The 5,839-nt window shown below is 32.8% G+C and overlaps 1 long non-coding RNA gene across 1 annotated transcript; it reads right to left on the bottom strand.

Moving 5' to 3' along the window:
- Window positions 1–2,719: 2,719 nt before the first annotated feature.
- On the bottom strand, window positions 2,720–3,856 carry LOC145806726 (uncharacterized). The gene is made up of 2 exons (XR_014350198.1): window positions 3,215–3,856; window positions 2,720–3,040 (listed from the first exon to the last, which is right to left on the bottom strand). It is a non-coding gene; the product is annotated as an uncharacterized LOC145806726 (long non-coding RNA).
- Between the last annotated feature and the right edge of the window lie 1,983 nt (window positions 3,857–5,839).

Below are 5,839 nucleotides of genomic sequence, written 5' to 3'. Positions count from 1 at the left end.
CTATCGTTTCACTTCTGATCTAATGCCTAATCTCCTCCCCTGCGGGATGTTGCCACATGTACGACCACGATCCACTGTCTCCTCCCCTTACCCTGTCTTTTCCACTTCAAATCACCACGTGACACGCCGTCTCTCGAGCCCCATGCCCCTCCATCTCACCCTTTGCGGTCGACCCTCCTCGTGGTCGACCCTCCCACTCGGTCACCCTTTGCGGTCGACCCTCCTTGTGATCGACCCTCCCACTCGGCCAACCTCCGCGGTCGGCCCTCCTCGTGGTCGGCCCTTCCACTCGGTCACCTTGCACGGTCGGACCACCTCCCGGTCGGTTCACCCTCTCGGTCACCCCTGCCGGTTGACCTCCATCCTGCCAATCCCTAACACCTTCATCTTCTTCATTTGTATTCCCTTCGTTGGACTAAAGCTGTACTCGGGAATGGGGGACTACTGACGTGTATAAGCCCATAAAGGCCATGAATCACTATGAGCAACCCAAGCCCATCACTTGGAGCCCAATACATAACCCAGCTGGTGAGGTCCAGGACAGCTAGAATCCAACATGGCATAAAGAGCCAATGACATTCAGACACATGGCAGGTGAAGGACGAGCCACATCAGCAGACAAAGATCTGCAAAGTTAATGCCACTGCACATCACCATTAATGCAGCCCATCACAGCATTTATTACGACAACACCTCTCCGTCGGAACATGACCCCCTTATCTTGAACAAGGTAAGCTACAGCATAGACTTTCGGCGAGGAGGTCAGGACGGAAGGGACATCGAAATGATTACTAAAGGATATAAGCAAACATTGAAGACAAGAAGAATGTTAAGATTTTCTATCTCTAATCTCTCCTTCTACACTCTACTTCTCTTCCTGACTTGCTCGTCGGATGGTTCACTGGGGGACTACCTCGTTCCCTGTTGAACTTGTTTGCAGGTTATCCGGTGGGCTTAATCATTTGGACCTGGGCTTGAGGAGCTTGGACCAGTCCGATCCATTCACTGGGACAAACTGTATCATCAGTTAGGTCAAGCAAAGTTTCATTATTAGATTGTGAATTATTTTAAGAAGATAGTTATAATTAGTTTTTAAGCTGATTATAATCAATTTTTTGTGAGAGAAGAAAATAGATTATAATCTGAAAAGTGAATTATAACCAACTTCTCAAAAGACCCAATATTTTTCTTAAGAAAAAACTTAAAATTCTTGTACTTTCACGAACCTATTCTTTTACTTTTTAAGACCTTTTAAATTCTCGACAATGGAGGCAGGAGTTTAGTCTATGTTTAGTTCCATTATTACGTCAAGCAAAATTTCATTATTAGATAATAAAAAAAAAAAACTAATTGGATCATAGATAGACACGAATAGAAATTTAAAAAGAAATATGAAAATGTAAAATATAATTAAATTATTTTTTTCTCATTCTAAATCTCTACTTAAATTTATAATCCAAACATATCATTAATCACCTCAAAAGGATTAGTTTAATGGTCAATTACTTAGACCTTAGTGCCTCGCGAGGTATCAAGCTCAAGGAAATTAATGTTCAATCCTCATAAAATGTTATAAATTCTTTTGGAACCACGCTTTCAAACATTGGTGCTGTTTGGTGTAGCTGTTAAAACAGATTATAGATTATAGCTTAACAGATTATAGATTATGACTTTAATCAGAAGCTGTTAATCTGTTTGGTATAGCTGTTAGATTATAGATTTAAGTTGCTGAGTAGTGTTTGTTAAATAAGCTGTGAAATAGCTTTTTCAATTAATTTTTATTTTTTATTATTCACTATTTGTCTACATTTTTCATAAAAAATAATAATAATATTTAATAGTCCATTTGGGTCTTTTTCTATTTTTAAAAAAGTAAAAAATAAAAAAATTTAAGAGTATAATCGTGAATTAACATGTCCACAGCAGAAGCTGATAATCAGAAGTAAGGGGTGAGCAGCTTCTCATAATCAACTTTTTTGACTTAAAATAAGTTGTTAGAGTCAGAAGCTGTTTAAAATAAATTTAACCAAACAGTCTAAAATAACTTTTTAAAAGCCAGAAGCGCTTAAAAAAGCTCTACCAAACACCCCATTACTTGAGATTGACCCGACTCACGTAAAAAAACAGGTGCTTTGCTAAATTTCAGGATTAGTCGGAACCTATTAGCATTCTCAATTATAAAAAATAAAATTAAATAAATAAAATTCTCATGATGCATTGGTGGGTTTATCAAAATAAGCGATAGAAATGTTCCACATTTTGTCCATAATCTTAAATGTGGATTTTTTTTTAGATAGAAACATGGACTTTTTGATTATGTCATATAAGAGGATTTTGACCACAAGTTAAAAAAGTCATTTTTTTGGTTTTTTAATTAAAAAAATCAGTTTTTTTATTTAAAAGAATCCAATTTTTTGTCAAAAAAAAAAAATAAAAAAAGTCAAAAAATAAAAAAACTAATTTTTTATTAACTTCCCAAAACATTCCATAATCACTAACCGAGCTGTAGACAGATCCATGCCAAGTTCCCCCAGATTTCAATCCAAGAATGTCATTTGGTTTGGCCAAAATCCATATTATTTTATTATTATTTTTATTATTTTGTCATATCTTGCGATTTTCCTCCATTATTTATACACATAAAAAGAGTAAAAAAAAAAAAAAATACATAAAACATCCAACAAATTTCACAATATATATCCAAAGCTAGAACCAATAATGAATATTAAGATTGTCTTTATTCATAAATTTGAATAATAATTTAAAAACACAAAAAAACAGAAAAGATAAGAATTTTTTTTTACCGTATATTTTATTTACGTCTCAATATATAATTTTTTTTTTCTCTCACTTAACAAATCTCTATCTAAATTCATAATTTAAATACAACTTAAGAAAAGGAAAACAAAAGAAAGATAAAAAAAAACAAGTGAAAAAAAGAGCTGAACTCATCATTTGACATTTGTGTATATGTTGATCCAAATATCTAAGAAAGTCACGCACAGATACAATCGCAAGATATGTCCCAAACCATGATTTCCTGGAGAAAAAAACAAAATAAAAATCCTTTCCATTTCTCTCTATGCAAGGGAAAAAAACAACAACCCACCAATCAAACCAACCAACAAGTGATTTAGTTTCATTCCAAAATAAACTCCAAAAATAGAGAAAAAAAAATGAAGGAAAAAAAAGTTAAGGCCACAATTTTCTTCACCTTTGGAAATTCCTTGCAGACGAGGCAATCTGACTCTCTCCATATATATCGTCCGGTTGTGACAATTTTACGGTTGGTACAGTTACACTTCCCTCTGAGACGGACTCCTCCAAAACCCGGCACCATAAAACCGGTTACTCATCTCCATGTCGAAATCGACGGCGACGGTGGGATCCTTGCAGGAAACCTCCTGAGCGTCCGATTGAAATCGATGGCGGTCCCAATCATCATCATCGAATCCAGGAGTGTGCACAATCTTATTGGGCTGTGTAAACATAGCATTCTTTTGCTTGATCAGCCTCTCTCTCTCCTTCTTCTTCTTCTTCTTCAAAGCTTTTCGACACAAACCAATGGGAACCTTATACACAGCCAAAACCACCAGATTCATGACCGTGCAAGGGCAGCAGCAGCACACCGCCGCCAAGTCCGCCGTGGTCCGCCCCGCCACCTCCCCTACTCGGTGGTCCTTCTTCTTCCCCAAAAACGACAGTCTCCGGTTCACCGGCGGCGACCGCAGCAGCTGAGCGGTCATTATGATTTTAAGAGAGAGGGGAGGAGAGAGATACAGAGATATAGAGAGAGGGGATGGTTGGACTCCGCATAAAAAGGCGGAGTTTTGGAAGAGTGGGTTTCCTGCCGGTCAAAACGAAGTCTATAAATACAACTATATAATAATGCAATAATAAAAGGTGATTCGAAAAATTATGACTCGAAACATTTAAAAGGATGTCATTTTAGATGTAAAATTATATTATTTTGACATATTTAAGCCATAAAAATTCAGGTCATTAAATATTTTTTATAATAATACGATGGTATTATATGTATTAATTAGCGTATATATTAATTTGTCAATTAGTATTATAATATCATTAAGAAAAATGTTAGAGGTCTCAAATTTTTTACCAAATAAATAACCAAATGTCTCACATGGGTGTGGGCCCCACAAAAATGCGGACCCCACACCCATGTGAGACATTTGATTATTTGTTTGGTAGAAAATTTGGTGTCCCTAGCATTACCCTATCATTAATGACCCTATTTATTATACAAATTATAAACGAATAAAATCTCTAAAATTGTGTCATATCACTAGTTGGTACATTAATATATACACTAATTAATATATATAGCATTATTTATAATAATAATATCTACATATGTGCTTTTGTACTGTACTCATCTGTCTGAATATGAAATGAGAAGGATTGTCGACCATATATGCATTACAAAAAATCTTCTTTTTGTTTTTTTTGTTTTGGGCAAAACATTACAAAAATTCTAAACACTAACATGAGAGTGTGAGTTATACAGCCATGTGTGTAGTGTTTTAGTAAAAAAAATTTAAGAATATTTTATATCCTTAATATTATTTATTGGGTTATGTTTCTAAATATTGTAATTAATTTTCTATATTATAATAATTAAAAATAATATTATAATTAATATTATAATAAATCATAATTAATATTACAATGTGTATAATTAAATCATAACTAATATTCTAATATATCACATATTGTAATCAGGAATATGATACATTCTCTATGAGAAAGTGTATCATAAAATTTATGCACTTTTGTTACGTTCGTTATGAGTTCTTGTGATGCCTATTATGATTAATTGTGATGTTGGTTATGATATTGTTTTAGTTATAATTTAAGAATTTTTTTATTATAATTTATATGATGTTTGATTATAACTTCTTCTTTTCTTAGTTAGGACTCTCATAGTATTGAGTTATAACATTTATAATAACGTCATAACTTATGTATGGTACACAATGGTGGAGTCAAGATTTTGACTCGTAAGGGATATATTGTTGGATTGAAATCTTAATAAAAATTAAAGTAAATTACAAAAACATCCATTGAGATTTATTTAGATTACAAATTATCCACTGGTTTTAGAAATTATATCATGCCCCTTAAAGTTTCTAATTTCATAACAAATTGTTCATTTTGTTAATAAATCATCAAGTTAATTAACAGTTTTTAATAATGTTAAAATTTTATTTCAATTAATAATTTAAGTAATTTTATTATTGAATAGGTGAACAGTTAGAAATTTTACTTTTTAAATTAATTCTATTAAATAAAAAATTCTGAGTATTTGTAATTTTTCAAATTATAAGGGACAATTTATATTTTAAGTAAATCTTAGAGAGGGTATTTATAATTTATCATAAAAATTATAATACAACTTAATTTAATTTTTATTTGATGATAAAACAAAAAATTAATATGATTGAAAAACGGATATTTAAATATAAGAAAATGAGTTGAACCCTCCCAAGAAGGCATCCCTTTTGACTTTTTCTCTCTTTTTGATTGGCTATTATTTTTTTTTTTTTTTTTTTTTTTCTTCTCATTCAATCACCATCTGCGACATATATATAAAATAGTAGGAGTAATGATAGGAGGGAACTCAATCACTTCCCGCATATATAAACTCCAGGTAACTCATCATTACCTTTTGTTGTTATTAATTTGATTTGATATACGGTGATTGTATAGTTGAAGAAAAAGGAGCGCGGTAAGTGGGTGGGCAAACGTGTCAACCACAACACACAAATCTCTCTTGTCTATGGCTGAAAGATACTTTGTCCATACCAAATATTTACAA

This window comes from Camellia sinensis, chromosome 14, assembly GCF_055761805.1.
Source record: "Camellia sinensis isolate YWXY chromosome 14, ASM5576180v1, whole genome shotgun sequence".
NCBI classification, from domain to species: Eukaryota; Viridiplantae; Streptophyta; class Magnoliopsida; order Ericales; family Theaceae; genus Camellia; species Camellia sinensis.
Note: the sequence above shows the minus strand (reverse complement) of the source record. Positions and strands in the feature narration are given on the sequence as shown.